The 18899-nt window shown below is 41.4% G+C and overlaps 1 protein-coding gene across 3 annotated transcripts in view; it reads right to left on the reverse strand.

Moving 5' to 3' along the window:
• Positions 1 to 18899, reverse strand: part of CYRIB (CYFIP related Rac1 interactor B) — a 96787-nt gene that overhangs the window by 62530 nt on the left and 15358 nt on the right. Inside the window, exon 1 of one of the 3 annotated variants that reach the window (XM_066566415.1) lies at positions 13142 to 13262. The exons of the other annotated variants lie outside the window; for them this stretch is intronic. The gene's annotated coding sequence lies outside the window, so the exon portion shown is untranslated. Of the gene's footprint in view, positions 1 to 13141; positions 13263 to 18899 lie in introns of those variants that run through there. 3 annotated transcript variants of the gene reach the window in all.

Raw genomic sequence — 18899 nt, forward strand, 5'->3', positions numbered from 1 at the left:
TTGGCTCATCTTCTGCTGTGTCAGACAAGAGCACTGCACACCTTTTTTCCTGCTCAAAGCAAAACCTGATGTTCTTCACAGCCAGACAACTTTCTCAAAGGATTTCCAAGATAAATGAAAGGCGTTAACATTTATGAGTGAATAATGCAGACAAATTCCTCATTTGGAATACAAATTACTCTATTTACTGCATTTAAACTAAAATAAAAAAAAAAAACAAACCCAACCACCCTCACATGGGAGAAAGCAGACAGTTCAACTAGCTATAAAGACAAAGCCTTTTTACACAGCAAGTTCAAAAGTATAAAATTAAGATGTGTATTTATTTCCTTTGCTCTCTCTAGCACTTTAAATAAAATATTTTAAGCCAGGATTGCCAGAGATGAAACAGTTCTTGCCTTACTTCCTGTGCTCTACCAACAGCAACACCACTGGGCTAACATGGCTAAGTTGACTGGTTAAAACTACTACAAGCCCACAAGTTGTTTGTTTGAAGTCTGGACCAGTTTCACAAGCCTGTTTTGTGTGGCCCAACCAGTACACAGGCTGGGGCAAGCAGAACTGTGAACTTAGCTAAGTCCAAGCTTAGATGACTACTTCTATTTATGCAATAGACAACTACAGTTCTTTTCATCACACTGAAACAGATGGACCTTTTCAAATCACCTACCCTGCACATCTGTATGACCAGAACAATTAAGCAACTGGGATTAGAGCATCTCACTCGACAAAAACGAAACCAAACCAAAACAAAAAATCTCAGATCAGCTGGTGCAGCTGTTTCTATTGCATACTCCATCTACTGAATTCTGAAAAAATTATTTGCATATCCCAGAGTATTTAATATCATGTGTTTAAATGTATATTTTATATTGATGTATTATAAATAGTATATTTACAAGTATTATGTAATAGAATATGCATAGCGAGTCAGAAGCTGGTCCATGAGACAAATGCAAATATAATAATTTTCTTATAAATATGATAAGCAGATAGAACAGATCCCCTATTACCAGGCAAATAGGCTCGATAACACATTTCCATCTTTTCTGTTCTGGGTAAGTCAAAGGTACCAATATTACTGTTTCAATCTTTATATGTGCTGCAGTTTTCTATAAACACAGGTTAGATAAAATACATGTAATTCAATAGCAAGAGCTGCAAGTCTCACTAAGGTGGGATAGTTCTGGGGCTGAACCTCTACAAGTGTTTTCCAAAATAATTTCTTTGAAGTGCAGCTAGCTATTAAAACAACAATGCAGCATGTTTCAAAACCATGACCATATTGTTTCTATTTAAAGATTAAATCAGTCCCACTTCATAAAGTACAGAGAGTCAACTACTTGTCACAGGTGCTATAGGCAAAGGAGAAACTATCACCAAGTTTCCAGGCTGAGGACAGGGCTCCTGTGTCAGAGACAAACTTCACCTACAGGCTTCTTTTTGTAAGCAACCTACAAAATTTGGAGGAGGAAGGATATTGATTCCACCTAAGAAAAAAAAAAGCCTAACTTTTCAAACTTGCTCAAGAAAAACTACAAAGGCCAAGACAGATTTTTAGAATTCCTGCCATATAACCAAGAAATGCATAAATGTATTCCAATGTAAAATCTCAGGCAGTAGATACTGAATTTAGTTCTTCTCAAATGATATTAGAAAAGTTTGAAGTATTGACCTTGAAGATCAGTTTCACTGCAAAAGTATTTTTTTTTCCCCTGGAAGCACTGCTTTGGAAAAGAGTAGTGTCTCATGGCTCCTTACAAAGAAGAAAAGTTTGCTTCTGCACTATAAACTTTACCCAGACCCAAAAGAAGTATTTGTCAGAAATGCAAACCAGACTATTACAGTCTGCCCCAATTACAAGTACTGAGAAACCCTGAGAACCAGCATAAAGGAAGAAAGAAAAAAAAAAAAAAAAAGAAAGGAAGCCATGTCCTATTTGTCCTATTCAACAAGCCATCCCCAATTCCAAAACACAGTTCCAAGAAAACCTCTCTGGACTCCTGGCCTGACTGACCCTGACTTCAGAGCTGATAAACAGGTTCTCCATCAGGAGCAGGGGGCTTGGCACTAGGTGATCTTTAAGGTCCCTCCCAACCCACAGCACTCTATGATTCTATGAAAAATTCAAACAGCTTCCTTTTCAGGCAGTTCTAGCCTCAGCTTTGATTACAAATATTAATGATGCTAAACAAAAGAAGCAGTAGGATAACAACCAGACCTACTGTACTACTCAATTAGACTTTACTATAGCTTTTTTAGTTACTCTAAACTTTCTGGTATAGAAGCATTCAGGGGAAGCATAAAGCAGAAAAAAGCATGGCTGGTAAGAGCAAAACAAAACACAAAGAATGTTATCTATGTCAGATATTTCCTGAAGTACAAGCAAGAAGAGCCTTTTACGTAAGTGCTAAATAAAAGATGATAAGGAAGGACAGAGCAGTGAGAGTGAAACTATCTGAGCAGACCTAAAACAGGAGCATGAACCCCACCTTCAGTGACTTGTGTTACAGCACTGCAGGCAGGACACAGCCTCCACATTTCCTCTAGGAGCCAGCCCTGCAAGAGCAGCCTCAGCAATTCCTGAGGCAGAGCACAGCTGACAGCAGCAAGGCAGAGATGATGTTACACACAATAACCGCCTGATAAGAGAGAAAATACTTCTATGAGGTGCCCTCCTGCAGTGAAGGGCAGCAGATGAAGTGTAGAAATTCATACTCTGGGACTGCCTAAGGCAAGGAGAAAAAAAATACCTTAAATAAACCAGCTTTAAATCAAGAAAAAAAGACACACAACACAAGTACTTCAAAGAATTAGGGTATTTATAAAGCCCTATGATGACTGCTCAGACATATCAAACAAGGCTTTCACTCACTGTCTTCAATTTTCTTCTGTCTCTGGACTTTCAAGAAGTTGTAGCATAAGATAGAGCACTGTCCTTGAAAAGAGATACCCTGAAGTACCAACATAAAATAGCTTATCTTTCTCATGATTAAGTTATGAAGAAGTATCTTGAACTGTGAAATGAAATTTGTGCTCATTTACAACCCATGACACAAACAAAACACCAATCCTTTTGCAGAACAACATTTTACCAAGTAAATACGTTTGGTTGGGTTTTTTTGTTGGGCTTTTTTTTTTGTCAAACACTGATTCAGAACCAGGAAATAGACCATTTCTAAGCACAACAATTGTGCTTTTCATTTTAAAGAAAGCATTTGACTTTCAACTTCTTTTTTTAACATGCTAAAATGCTAAGACCAAAGATGACATGTTCTCTGAGGAAGTAAAAGCCATGTAACTGTGGAAGCTAAAGACAAATTACTGGAACTTAGTGAGTGATTTTTAGTTCCTTCATTGAAGCTATGGCATATACATCAAAACCACAAAATTATGCAGTACTGAACCATTCTGGCAGTGTTTTCAATCCAACACATTGTGAGAAATTGAATTTTTTTGTACATAGCATTTTTTATTTCCTGACAACTGTCAGCAACACAAAGTGCCCTGATGAGGGAGTGTGTGCATGCCTGTCCCCTGGCTGGGAGGACCTGCCCTCAACAGATGGAACATGAGCAAAGGCTGTATCACTTGTACACCAAAATAGGGGCTTAAAAATCACTGAAGTATTTTGACCGGCAATTAAAATATTAGTTTCTTAAAAGTACATGTGGGTTCTACATCAGCTCAAATTTGCTTTAGACATAAAGTGCCCTGCTTGAGTAGTGTCTGGAGACACAATCCAGCTGACTCCCTGCACAGTGTGCAGACACACCAAGCAATGGGTGCACGTGTGGTGTTACAGATTTATGCACACAGAGAGTAACCAAGATACAAACTATATCACTTTATTGCATTCCATCCTCTGGAGACAGATGGCTTTTGACTTGCTTTTTTTCATTAGGTTGGTTGTTTTTTTCCCCCTTTTAAAATGAAGTTTTATCATGACTGTACTTCCTTTTCTTTCTAGTGCTGCTACTCCAGCTCTCTCCTGACTCACCCACACGTAGCTGTGCTTCAGCATGTTGCAGTTCATGTTCTTTTATAAAGTGTCACTACAATTCTTACTTGAACTGGAGAGACTTAAACTGAATAAATCCACCCACAGAGGCAAAGGTGGGCAGAGCTGACAGATCACATAACTAAACACATAAAAAGCCTACATAAGGCCAGAAACAGCACCTGGGGTTCTAATTGTTTAAAATCTTTGTTTATGTGTCCCTTTCCACATGAAAGTACCTCAGGTCTGAAGACCAATGTTTGTCACATTCCCAATATCACATCAGAAGCCAGCTGTGCTTCTATGAAACCCAGACTGACTCTTGAGATCAAAAGCACTCCCATGGTCATTCCCTTCTCTAACCTAAGACTGAAGAGAGGTTTGTTACCAATAAATGCCACACTTTCAAGAGAGTGCAAATTTCCAGTAAATTTATTCTATAGCAGAAGTATTTCTAGTCCTCCAAGCTGAAAAGTTGGTCAGCCAAATATTAACTGAACATAAGCCAACATAAGAAAAGGCAAAACACCATGACTCTAGCAGCAGAGGCTACTGGTCTTTTCTTTACCAAGGAATAAACATTTATTCCTTTTTTTCTCTTTTTTTTTTAACTATATAGTTTTCTAACCAGAATGAACTTCATTCATAGTATTTCTCTTTGAAAAAGAAGCTTCCAAGAAAAACTGAGTGATGAGCATGATTCAAAATAAAAATAAATAAAAAAAATTAAAAACCCACAAAAACAAACCGTCAAAAACCACAAAAGGGTAGCAAAAACTTTGTTTACCACTCCTTCTACTGACAGAAGAAACAGCAGCTTTATACCTCTTACCTTGGTTGATACAGTTTCATTTCTATAGAGAAACTGAAGAAGCCACAAGGGTCTCCAAACAGAAAGAACTTATGAGTGCAGTGGTGACAGCAGGACAGAACTGTCTGTCAAATTAAACAGATAAGTTGAGCAATGGGGACAACTGAGAGACTCCCACCTGAAAAAGAAAAAACAGCTCATCCCTCATTCCCTCCTCATGAAGCAGAGAAATTCATTGCTCACAATTCTGTTAATAAGGCTGCAACAGCACTTCAACTTCTCCATAACACTTAAACACCAAGTAGGTGTCTTTTCACAACATGTGCCAGTTTGGCCCCAGAGCTGTGTGAACAGAGAAGGAATGCATCAATACCAAATGCTTCAAGGAGCTACTAACACCAGGGTACAAATTCTCTAGAGTCACCCAATGCCGGAATTAACACTTCCTCATTTCTCTCAGCAAGCAACATAGTTACAAAAGAAGAAACTAGAAACAACTTTGCCTTTTTGAATGGCCACGTCCTGCAGCTGCAACAACCAGGATCTAGAGCACTGCCTTGCTGTCCGGTTCGATGAGGGCAGCTACATGCCCAAAGAGACCACAGACACAAGAAATAAGTGTGATGTTAGAATTCATTATTAAAAGGGAATATCAGTAAGAGAAAAGTAGCAAGTTCTATGGGGATGTGACTGCAATATGTAAAGCAGTCAAAAAAAAGTCAGGTTACAGTCATCTCTAACCATGCAAAACTAACTGAACTTCTCTGTGCCTTCGCTCCCCCTGTGAAATAGGAAGCAAACTACTTCCTCATCTCACTAGACCATTCTGATAATAAATAACTTTACAGAAAGCAGCACCACTGTCCATGAGGAAATTAAGTGCTTCTCTGGAGCAATCTAGCAAGAACATGGTGCAGCCTGAAGCAATGGACATACTATTGAACACTGTGTTGACAGAACTAGCACCAGACACTTGGGGCAATGAAGCAAGGTACTAATGGAAGAAATGGCCTACAAATATGTATTCCTGGCTGCTTGCTCTGTGCAACTTCTGGACTTTTGAGCACTGCTTTGCAGCTGAATAGTATAAATTCTTAACCAAGAGATGAGCCCAGATAATTCATCCTTGTAACTACATAGCTCATGACCAGAATCAGAACCATTTGCTCACAACACCAGTTTTTACCACTCAGAGATACATATTAAGCTAAAGTGGTAAAGACACATTGGATACTAATGGCAATGGACAAAATTCTGTTTATTTCACTGTAGTCCCTTCCTTACAGATTTTCTAACTCTACTTTAATCTTCACAAATTCCTTGTCCAACAGACCTCTCTGCCTTCTTTACAAAATCCTGGCTTTTACCCTTACTACTCCTGTCCACCTTTCCCTGCCCATCAGCTCTCTTTTACGTATTTTCTTTGTCCAGCAAGTCCTCATTTTCCTAGATGTCCCCAAGATGCTGGGTGAGAGGCAGCATCATTCCTACACACTCCCTCAGTACTGACCAATACTTTCCACAGAGCCAAAGAGCTCACAACCCAACCTCTCTGCTAGATTATCATCAACCTGGGCCTAACTCAGTCCCAGATCCTAAATCATATTCTTCCCTGCTTTCAACTCAAAGCAAGTTGCTCCTCCTCCTAGTTAATTGCCATCTCTCCTCACCATCCAAACCCATTTCTTCTTCCATGCCTGGATACATGTTTATTAGAGCATGAGTTTTCATAGGACTGTAATGGGGTCAAACTGAGGCCCATTCTGGACTAGGAACAGGAAGAAAAGCAAAGCTAGAGGCATCAGCCCTGCAAAAACACTCTGCTCTAAAGCAGAGGCACACTAGAGTTATTTGAAGAGCTGTCAAATTTTAAGACTCCCATTACAACATCTGTTCCCAAGCTTCACTTTTGGCAGTTACTGAAGTAGTTTGACTGAAATTCCTTTGAAAACCTGACACAATATTAACATCAATATTATGTCACATTCAAAATATTAGGTCTTAATCAATAGTGTCTTACACTGCCATTTACTAGACTCTACTGCCAGTCACAACTACAGTGAGTTTCCTACTGGGACACAATTCTACCCCACATTTATTAAGAAGCCAGAGTTACAGAATAATGGTGAATTTCCCCATAAAAATTTTGAACACCTAAAACCATAAACTTCAGAAGAGATAAGAAAACAACTTGGGCTTTGTTATACTAGTTGAAAGTTCTTGTAGGATTGCCCTCCAAACTTCAAGGTTCTTCAACTAGATTATGCTATTCTGTTACTCCTGCTAAGAAATTATTTCTGAATTAATTAGTTCTGAACTCTGAAATGCAAAGGTAAGAACAGATAAAGCATTTACTATTTTAGTGCTTAGGAGAACATGACTTTAGTCAGATATACATGGGAACAAGCAAAGTAGCGGTAGCAAAAAATTTCAAACCACCATACAATTCAATTGTACATTCAGCTGACAAATTCACATCTCCTCACACAGAAGCAGGAAATCTAAACTCCAAATCAATTAACTGCTTCCATAAGCAACCCTTACACAATGCTCTCTCTTGTCTGTATGATCTTCATTTATGTAAAAGGTCAGCAATTTTATCTTTGAAATGAAGCCTCATGGAGTCTAGTGGTTACTTATTTCACTTCCACCTTTGAAGGGAACAGTTTCAAGTAACCATATGTCTCAGCACATAAAAGGTGCAAATACAACAAGAAATTAACTGTCTTTTCATGCCCAGAATGCATTTTGCTTAAGAATTTTCATTTTCAAGGACACTAAACAGGAAGGTTCTGTTTAAACAACAACAAACCCATCTCCCCCCAAAAAAACACCCAAAAAACAAACAAAAAAAAAAACCCCAAACACCCACAAAATAACAAAAACCTCTGCTATGATTGTATTTCTTATTACTTCTTATAGCTTTTTTTTCCCTCAGAATAACAGTGCTAGAATTCAGAAGACTGTCTGGTTTTTTGTGGTTTTTTTTATTATTATTCAATGGAGGGTCAAACTGATTTGTACATCAGAGGCTGAAACAAACACCTTTGTTGTGCAACACAAAAAGGCAAGAAATCCGTTTCCCTGAGGATGTTACCCTCAAGACTGCTGTAATAAAAAGGAGAAGGAGCCATCATCCAGTGCCACACCTGACTAGGAGAATACGCAATTAGATCCAACTTTTGAAGTTATTCAACTGCTACAGCCACTAGACACAGAAACGGGGCTTTCCAGTCATCTAATTTACAACTAGGGCTCCTAGGAACTCATCTATTACCTTGTGTAGTACACCAGAAAAAGTTACTCATGCTAACACTCCATTTAATTTAATCATCTAGGACTGAAGGAGAACCAGAATTGCCTCTTGGCTGAATTTAAGAGTCTTTTGAACTACGCCAGTTAAACAGAATTTGCTCACAGAACTGCCTCCTGCTACCAGGGAACATTTAAGCCCTGTAGTCTGAAGTAAAAAGTGCTTTTAAAAATGTATCTAGGACAGTGTTCTGCTGCACTTTCTTATATATAAAGTGATTACCAACATAAGATTTTTTTTTTTTGCCTGGTGGACACCAATTTCAGGTAAAGCATTTGCTGATGGAATCAGCCTCCCAGATAAACGTATTAACTTGCCTACAGGATCAAGCTTTAGGTTTTGGTGTGGGTGGCAGACAGAAGGCCTGTTTTGCAAGGCAAGCTATTTCTGTAGCTACAGCCACACCAAACTGAAAGCACTCAAATCTCACAAGCTAAGCTGTCCCAGACCCAGTCACACTATTTGCACAGGGACCACCTGGGAATCCCAAGCACTGTAGATATAAGCCAGAGAATCAGTCCAACCCTTAGTAATCAAGACCACAAACCATACAGCATTTTCACTGAACAGGAGTAGAAGAATAAAAATATATCCTCCCATACAAACATTATTACAGAAAACTAGTTTTTACACACCTGAAGATTGTACGTAAGTACCATCTCCTCATTTCAGAGATATTTAGTCCCCAGTTTTTCCTACAGTCCTGCAATGGTTTCATGTAGTAGAAAAAAAAAAAGTCAGGTTTGGTCAGTCAGATACCATTCCCCAAATGCAGCATCAGAACTTTACGTTAGTGCAAAGAAGGTAAAAAACAGCCTTTCCCACACACACAAATTAGTCAACACTTTAGGTATTGACATTAGTCTGGTACTAGAATCATAAAAATTCTTTTTCTAGGGGCTGAAAAAGCAATCCTAAAGAACATTCAAAGATAATAAGTCTGAAACCAAAAATACTTTTACAAATCAATTACATGAACAACATTAACATTGTCAGAGTTAACCAGAAATCAATTCCTAAACATTTCATCAATATCACCATATTCAAGAGCAACAGTAAATGAAGAGGGCAGCATAACGAGACAACAAAGGTTATAACAACAGATCTTAGTTCATAAGCTACATGAACATACTGAGCAGGACAGGGTCAGTCCTTACCTCACAACCATGACTGTCTTACAACTACCCTGAAATTCAAATGATCATGAGTGAAAGGCCAAAGAATGTATCATTTTCCTTACACCTTTCAATTATGCTTTGCCAGTAACTAGTCTCACTGTTTCCACAGTGAAGGTACTCTCTGTACATCAGGCTTTCACGTGACAGGGAGGACAAATTGCCATTTCTAAAAAGCAGAATGCAATTAAAACCACAGGGGATGGGGAACACAGGAGAAAGTGCTGCAGCTAAAAATACTTTCAGCTTTACCTAGTCAATTCTAAAACTGCTCATTGTTTGTCATTGGTTTCTGTTAAGCTCTGCTGTTTATATGATTGCAAAACATGTATCCCCAGTAAGCACTGGAACTGTAAATGTAAAACAGTGCCTGTGTAAGAGCCTATTGCTCTCAGCAAATTTTAGACAGTTGGAAACACTCTGCCAGCTGCAGCAGCCAACTTGTGGCACTTGAGAGAACATTCCTGAATCACAGACGGGGGAAACTGAGGTGATTTTATAAGAGATCCTGAAATTAAAGGCAATCAAGTAAGTCCCTGTCTTTGTAAACATGAAGAGAAATGCAGATTTCTCTACACTGGGTAGAGGTGTTAAATTTTCCACAATCACAAGGAAGAAAATACTGATACTCCTTAGTAAAGTTTATATAGTCAAAGATTAATAATAGAGGAAAATTTAAGAGGTGTGCAAGAAGACCATCCATTTACTTAAAGAGCTCTCAATAAATGCAAACAAATGGGAGTAGAAAAGACTCAAATGGTACAAGTGGCCAACATTAAAAGCTGGAAAATTATTTGAAATAACTCTTACCCTGCCTAACTGATGCACATATTTCAGGTGCCACAGCTAGTAAGCAGGACCAATGCTTCAGGATCCCCAGTGCTTAACTCTTTCCAATCCAAGCAGAGCTGCCTTCATATCCCCAGTCCCCACACTCCCATCACCTCTGAAGCCACGTTGACAGACTGGAGGGATTCAGTTGGACCAAAATGACCAACAGGATGACTCTCTGCATCCTGGTTCTAAGCACAGGAGTTGGCATTGACATTCAAGCCTTGTGTGGATTCAGCACATATATCCACATGAGCTGCATGCCTTGCCTGTAGCACATTTGCTTGACAGCTGATAATCCATGAGATGCAGTTTGACAACACTCAAAATATTTCAGCTAGGAAGATATATTTTCAAACATTTTTACAATGAACGTGTCTCATAAAACTGATTTGTAATGTACTTCAGGGTAGTTAACATTACCTTAACGAACAGGAGTCATTCTTGTCAACTTATGCCGATCTACATCAAAGACAGAAACTCTTGGTATCATTAAAGAGAACAAGCCTGTAGGTAGGACAGGCAAAGGTGACAACCTTGACTTGCACAAGTACCATCATTTCCTAAAAACCACCAACCAAACGAACTACAAAAGCCACACACAAACCTGCTTAAAAAACAAATCCAACTCCTTGCACACAGGCTTTAATTTTGCCTGTCTCCACTACATCAAGACATGCATTGGTTCCATCTATGCCCCCAGCTGGCAGGCAGGAACAAGAAAAAGAGGACTGCAGGCTGTTTGCGTGTCTGTATTCTCCAAGATACACAGCGAGAGGAAAAAAAATCTGCATTTATGTTTACCATGACAAGGCAGCTGCAGAAATCCAAAGTGGCCCCTACATATGCTTTTCCAAATGACAGAGACAATTTCTGTTACTGTGTTACTCAATAATTCAGTAGTTTGCAATACAAATATTCCCTGCCCTTCTGTCTCTTTACAGTATTAATTCCAAGTGTTTAGTAAGCACTGTTAGAGGTCTGATGACAGATACCTTAAGGTGCCCCCATTAGTGTCTTTAAACTACTGCATTCAATTAATTTAACGATTGATTCTTCTGGAAATATATATAACTACTGATAGACACAATAAAAAATGGATTCCTTTTTTTCTCTTTATCAAGAGAAAGATTCACACAAAACCCAGATAAAGAGATAAAGGGACAGGATAGTTTTGTATGCAAGAAGAGAACTGGCTGACACCAGGTTTCCACAGCCAGAGCAGGGAAGGTTGTCACAGGAAGAGGCAGGGACTTTCAGAAGACAAACTCTTCTATAATCTGTCCCCTCAGGTGGCCCCAGCTAAACTGCAAACAAGGAAGAAAATCTAGAGCACCTGATGACAAATGGAACTTGTATAACAGATGGGATCAAATTCATTCCTTACTTTCATATAATCATGGTATTTCTTGACAGGGATATTTTAAAACAATCCTGGGATCACTTCTTTCACAGCCCCTGCTCTCAGACAGCTAATATATGCAATAACAAATCTGACAAGTCTGACTGGGATAAAAAGCTATCTTCTCTCCTACTCAAAGCTTCTGTTTCAACAATAGAATACTCTCTGTATGCCAGGCAAGAAACAATCCAACTTCATGTAACAGCAGTATCTTATTCATGTGGTTTAGGATTTTGCTGTTAAGCCTGCCACACAGAACCAAAGATATAGTCTGCAAAACAACACACCTTGCTGAACAAAGATATTTGTCAGGAGGAGGCTTTTAAGTTTGAACCCATGTTCCAACTTTGACAACAGTAATCTCAGGCTGCCCAACACACAACCTACAACAGAAAATGCTGATTAACTAAAAGCTGCATTTAAAGTCCAAGCAGAGCACAAAGAAAGAAAATTCTACATCAGTGAGGGGGGGAGAATTTGAGCAAAAGAGACTTTGCAATTTTTACCACTACAAACAGTGATAAGGAAGAATTCAGATTATCAGATTAATCTAGAAAATGCTTTACTGGTTTGAAGATTAACATACATGCTAATGTATGCTTGTATTTCCATATTATGTTACCAGAAACTCAGAATGACAGATTTTAAATGTTAGTAATACTCCACTATCACAGCAGTATGACAGCTGTCACACTGTTGCTGACATTTGGATCCAGGATGCTGATGCTATAGAACAGATAGAGAAAAAAAACTTCAAAAACCTTCATAACACACAGTCTCTTGCTTTCCTCAGGGTCTCAAATGTTTCTGTGAATAAACTTCTTGTATTTTTTTACCAAGTGAGATATGACACCAGATTAAAAAGTAACAATAAATTAAGTTGCAGGCATCCTTATCATTGAATTACATGGGAGAAAATTATAATGGAATTAAAATTTCATTTTATCGGGTTTATAATGAATAGGTTAGAAACAACACTCTTTTGTTACAGACTCCAAATTCACCTTAACCCCACCTGGAATTAGAGCCCCAGCATGACAGCGCTGCACACAAACCTGCAGGATACCTGCAGGATACCCCAACCATGACAAATTTGGCACTGTGTTCCAAATGCCTGTATCCGCTTAACCCGCTGCATGTTCAGCCGCACTCCCAAGGACTGCAGATGTCCCTCCAGGAGCTCTCTCCTCCCGTTATCCATGAACACTGTCACTCCATCCCGCATCCCGCCGCACTACCTGCATCCCGGGGAGCCGCCCGCACCGGGCGCGAACCAGACCCAGTGCCCGCCACGGGAGGCAGGAGCCGCCGGGGAAGCCCAGGGCAGGGCGGCCGGTCCCCGGTGACCCGCGTGGTTCCCCGGGCGAGGGAGCAGCGGCCGCCGCTTTCCCCGCGCCCTGGGGCCCCTGCTCGGCGTGCGGGGGGAAGCGGCGGCGGGACGGGAGAAGTTGCGAAGCGCTGAGGGAGCGGGGAGAGCAACAGCTGGAGCCGGGCGGGGAGCGGGGGCCCCGCGGGAACGGGGCGGGGGTCGCGCCGCCGGCGCCGAGGGAACGCGAGGGATGCAGCGGCGAGCGCCCCGCCCGGCCCCTCCCGCCCTCCCGGCACTCACCGAGCCGCCCCGCGCGCGGCGATGCGGGACCGGGATCCGGAGCGGGACCGCGAGCGGGACCGGGAGCGGAGCCGCCGCCTCCCCCGCTCGGCCGGAGCAGCGACGGAGCGGCGCGCGTGGGTGGCGGGAGCGCGCCAGGAGCGCGCGCGGGCGGCGGGAGCGCGCGCGGGGAGGGGGGGGAGCGGGGGGGGGGGGGGGAGCGGCCGCACAGCACCGCGGGCACCGGCCGTGCGGGCGGGCGTGCGCTGACCCGGATGTACCGGGGGGGGGCGGCCAGCAGCAGGTGACTGCGCAAGCGCGCCCGGCCGCCAGCGCACTGCGCATGCACCTGCTTCGACTCCCAGTGTCTCGGGCACGGGCGGGGGAGCGAAAGAGAGGCGGGCGGGCAGGCGGGTGAGGCGGTGAATGGGGCAGCCCCTTAAAGGGGCCGCTGTCCTCCTGCGGCCCTCGGCACAGGTTATCAAATACAGCAATCAGCGTTAGCCATCGGTGCTTGAGCCGCTGTGTGGGTCTGGGGTTTTTCTAGGGCCGGGCTAGGGAATTGAAGTGTCTGCAGTTAGCAGAGCCAGGTTGGGAAGGGAGATGGGGTGCTCCTTTTCTGGGAAAAGTGGGGCTGATGACTCAAAGCCGTTCAGAAATGTCTTGCCGGGTGGATCAAAGCACAAATAAGTAAATAATTATTAAAAAAATGTGGAAAGTTCCATCCCTCAGTGAGCACTGCCAGAACCCCATACCATTGCGCTCAGGCTGATCCTGGAATGCTTTCTACCTCCATCTCCGCGAAAATGCAAAAGACACACAAAATATCTTGAAAAATCACAAAACCGCACATGGGGTTATGGGGTCATTTATCCTGGAGAAAAGGAACCTCAGAAGGTACCTTATGGCTTTCTACAGCTCCCTGACAGGAGCTGGTGGGGGTCAGTCTCTTCTCCCCAGTGACAAGAGACAGGACAAGAGGAAATGGCCTCAAGTTGCACCAGGGAAGGTTTAGATTGGATATTGAGGAAGAAAAATTCCTCTTAGAAAGGGTTGTAAGCGTTGGAACAGGCTGCCCATAAAAGTGGTGGAGTTGCCATCACTGGAGGAGTTTAATATACATGTAAATGTGGCACTTGGGGTTGTGGTTTAGTAGTGACCTTGTTATGGGCTTATGAATGGGCTCAATGATCTGAAAGGTCTTCTCCAGCATAAATAATTCTAAATGACTACAAACACAAAAACATATTCTAAGAACATTCCATGGACTTAATTATGGGCTTTCTGTGCAGGGCCAGGATTTGGATTCAGTCTTCCTTATGGGTCTCTTCCAACTCAGCGTATTCTGTGATTCTATGATTTTATGAAGGTTCCACCTTCTATATCTCACCCTGGATTTTGGTATCCTCAAACAGGGACAAAGCACACCCTGAACTCCTTCTCCTGCTGTGCATAAATTTGCCAAAGCAGAAGGATTGCACAAGTACCTTGTTTCAGGGCTTGCTGCTTTAGTAAAATTCCATGTAGACCTACTTAGAAAACGATTAAAAGTTGTTTTGCCTTTGTTTTGTTTTTTGTTTGCTTGTTTGTTTGTTTGTGGTTTTTTGGGTTTTTTTTTTCCTTAAAGTAACCTGGAATCCACACAATGCTTTTCTAAATTTTGCAATGAAGTCTCACCTGGCCTTCACACTGAGCTGTTCTCACACCAAGGGCAGTTCACAGCTCGTTAAGTGAGCGACAGCCAGGCAGTGCAAAACTTGCACCCTCCAATAGTAAAACATTATCAACACAGCTCTAATCAAAGGGTATTTCTCAGTCTGCAAGAGACAAACCAACCACCTCACAGTCCAACCACTTCTACTAGTTCCTCTTCAAAGCCTGATAGCAGTTTGTTAAGTGACAAATATTAGTGAATATCAGGTACTCCTAAGCCCACTGAGAAAGCACAAAAATGGAAAATAGCTCAGAGATTTATTTATATGTCAATGTAATTCTCTTTTTATTATCATACCTACATATATGTCAACTTAATCTGATAAACTTAGTTTGTTTTTAACTTATTAGGATTCAAGATATTTGGTTTGATTATAATAACTTTAAAGTATTCTAGCTAAAAGAGTATCCTGGGATATGAAGGAAGCAATTTGTGAGTATAGTTCAGCTGCAAAACCTGTTTGGTGAACTCAAAGGAAATCACCACAGTTTTGGTCCTTGGGTAGCAGTCAGGCAAGACCAGGGCTGGTGCACCACATACCTGCCCACTGCCTTCACCTAAGCAGGGAGAAGGGAGTGCTCAGACAAGCTCTGGAGGCTCTGGGAGGTTCGTACAGACTGGAGAAAGCAGAGGAGATGTCGAAGAAGGTATGAGAAAAGATTTTCACAGCAGCACCTTCAGCAGAATGACGGAAGTTCCAGTTCTGCCTGCGTGCGATTTGTGTAGTGGCTGAACAAATGCTTGACATGGCTTTTCACTTCTGCCACAGAAAGGATTTTTTTGCAGTGGATACAAATTTTGAGGTGTGAATCGATGCACACTCCTTCCTGAGATGAGGCACCACATCCTCATCTTCTCTAAAGTCTACAGGGCTTTACAGGTCTGTGTGCCAGGAAGGAGATGATCCAGGTTCCACTGAACTGCATTCAAGGGAAGCAGGATTGTGCTCTGAATTAATGTTGGACTTGTTACCATTTGGGGTTAATAGAAACCAGGAGCCTCACCTGTTGTACTATCGAGCTCTGTCCTTCTGCACAGAACTAAAGAGCACACACACAACCAGCCTCAGGGATGAGCAGTTGTTGTTGCTCATAACATTATAAAGCACTTGGGGCTTGGCAGGGTGGGGTTAGACAAAGAAAATTTCCTACTGAAACCATGAGCAGGTTTATCATAATATATAGTCCTTAGTGTTCTCCAAAATTGTAAGATACCTTTGATTTGGATCTCACATCTTTAATAAGTACAAGAATGCCCAGATGCTGAGCATCACTGATGCTTTAACAGCAGTTGCACACTAAGACATCCACATCCCACATAATAATTGAAGCATAAAAAATCATTGAACACTGTGGAAAATGCTGTATGACTAAAAAACCCAGCAATTTTCTTTTAGTTCTGCCTTAACTTTTAATTTCTTAATTGCTTCTTCTGAATGCAAAAATATTTTAAAATTATTTAAAATTATTTATATTTATTGCAGGTTATCACTGCAATAAATATTAAAACTCTCCCCCAAAAAAACAAACCCCCAAAACAACAACAATAAAATAGAATTAAAGACTATATTTTTTGGTTAGTATATAGAATAAAAGAGTGGTAACAGAACATGACTGTTCCTATGCTGCTAAATGCCTGAGGATTTTGTTAGATAGTTGGTGCCAGGTAGGTATATCTGACAGGAAAGGAAACATATCAGAGCATTTTCATTAAGAAGAGATTAATAAGCTCTAAAATTACTCTTGGATGTATTTGTATTGCATATCTGTGTGTATATATCAGTGACAAAAGATGATTTGACTTTATATACGGATGGCCAGATGGACAAGTAAAGCCACAGGAGCAAAGCTGCCCTTAGGTGCCATGCACTGTTGGAATACTTGGGTTGCTTTTCAACCTAATGGTAGCCTAGGGGAGAGAGTCCAAAGGGAAAAAGAAGTGACCATCACCCTGTGCCATGTGTGCTCAGCAGGGACAATAGAGTGCCCTGACCACTGACAGCAGCCCTGTTTGTTCTGGGGGGGAGGACAGCAATAGCTCTTCCATTACATGGATGAAAATAGAAAGTAAACATCCTATGGCTAAAGATTATTCTTTTAAAGAAATGGTTAAAGATGAAATTTCTTATGGGAAATGTGAAGAATGGAAGAAATGCAGCTTTGCAGGGCTGCCTTGTTAGGGTTGTGGCTCATAGCACCTTTCACTTCAGATAAAACCAACGTCAGGTTTTGCCCTCCCCTGCCCAGATTTCCCCACGTTCTCAAGTGCCACAGTAGTAGAGTGCAGAGGCAGTCGCATTTATACCACAGAGTCCTCCAGGGCTTTCACTTAGATAGTACAAATCCTCTGATATGAATGTCGCTCTTCAGAATATAAACAGTTGTAACAAAACATGAACGATCTACATAAATTTCCAGAAATGCAGACAAAACAAAAAGCCAAGGTCAAATCACTTCATAAGGATCCCTGAAGTGCTTCCAGATACTGTCATGCCAGAGTTAGAATGTTTTATACTTGCATGGACACAGACACTCACAGTCTCAGAATGCCTCCCCCCCCGCCCCTCAAAAAAAGGTCATTTTGATATTTGGGTGGCAAGTGGGAAAACTGAAATGCTTCTGGAGTTCAATCTTTTTACCCTGACAGGCCTGGTGAAATTCTGTCATTTCCTCATGCAATGCCCCAGTCACTTCACGTGACTAATTGCATCAGTCATCTCCTCTTCTGCCATTACAAGGTCCAAGATTATTTCACAGTTTGTTCATCTGGTGATGCAGTTGTTCCTCCTGTGATCAGCTCCCTTTCGTGTGGGGAGCCTCAGCTAAAACACACAGCATGCTCTCAATTAATGAATACTTCCTTAGGTAAAATAACACAGGAAGGTTCAGTGCCATGTCAGTTGTACTATGATCAAGAATAATGGAGATTTTACAAAATAAAGCTTTTTTTTTTCACATTTTCACATTTTGCTGCCTTACCTCAAAAATATAGCTCATCTATATGAGAGACAGGGAAGAAAAAGGAAGGAAAAAGAGAAAATGTCAGGTGTTAAGCCTGCATTAGAAGAAGATTACAGACCAATAAGCATAGAGGAAGGTGGAAAGAGGAACTGCAGCTATTTTAATCATGTTTTATCTCTACTGGAAAATAGAAAGATAAATTAGAGTAGTAGACCTACTGCAGAATAGAGCAGAACACAGTATTAGACTCTGAGATCTTTAAGCTGCTTATAAAAGTTTGTGAAATACAGAATTTCTTCCGTGATCTCCACATGGACTCCATTGCACTGACAAGCCTTTGAGTAGCTGCAGTGGTGAACCTACGCTGGTAGCACACTGGCAAGGGAAGAGGCCTGCTAAGCAACTCAGATAATCCAGCATCACCAAGTTTAGGAGGTCATGGCCACAAACTGCACTTCTGAACTTACAGCACTCATTGGAGGAAAAGTCCCAGATGCACCTGTGTGTCTGTGCTTGGAGTAGTGGAAAAGCTGTGATCACCTAGGCAGGTGCTGGGCCATCACCTTTGCTTATTTGAGAGGTGCCTTTCTCCAGCAAAACTCCTAAATGTCTCTGTAAACTCCTAAATGTCACTGTATTTATTCACTCTGAGTAGCAGTCAGTGCTACTTAAAAGTGAGGGCTTCACCAAGTCAGAAGAGGCTGCAAATCAGGTGGTGTAGAGTGGCAGAGTTTCACTTGACCTCCCTTTAGCCCCAGTCAAGCCAGTTTATTAAACAAAGTAAACCCCCAGGACCACAGGAGGAAATAAAATATATATCTGAACTGGAACTTTCTCACAAACATTATCTTTTCTTCTCTTCCCCGCTGAATTTTTCAGATCAGCAGCATAGTAGTATTCAGTTAATGGACAGAATCAATGTTTCAGAGAACAGGGAAGACAATGTCCCAGAGAGTTAAACTGTCTCATGACTCTCTGGAAGAGAACCCAGTTTTTTATTTAGGTTTGATTTGGGAGTTTTTGACACAGTTGTGCTGCCCTGATGGAAACAAATATTCATTGATCTCATTGAGATTTCTGCTTACCTCAGGAGCATGAGACTGGT

The sequence above is a fragment of the Molothrus aeneus genome, chromosome 1 (assembly GCF_037042795.1).
Source record: "Molothrus aeneus isolate 106 chromosome 1, BPBGC_Maene_1.0, whole genome shotgun sequence".
Taxonomy (NCBI): Eukaryota; Metazoa; Chordata; class Aves; order Passeriformes; family Icteridae; genus Molothrus; species Molothrus aeneus.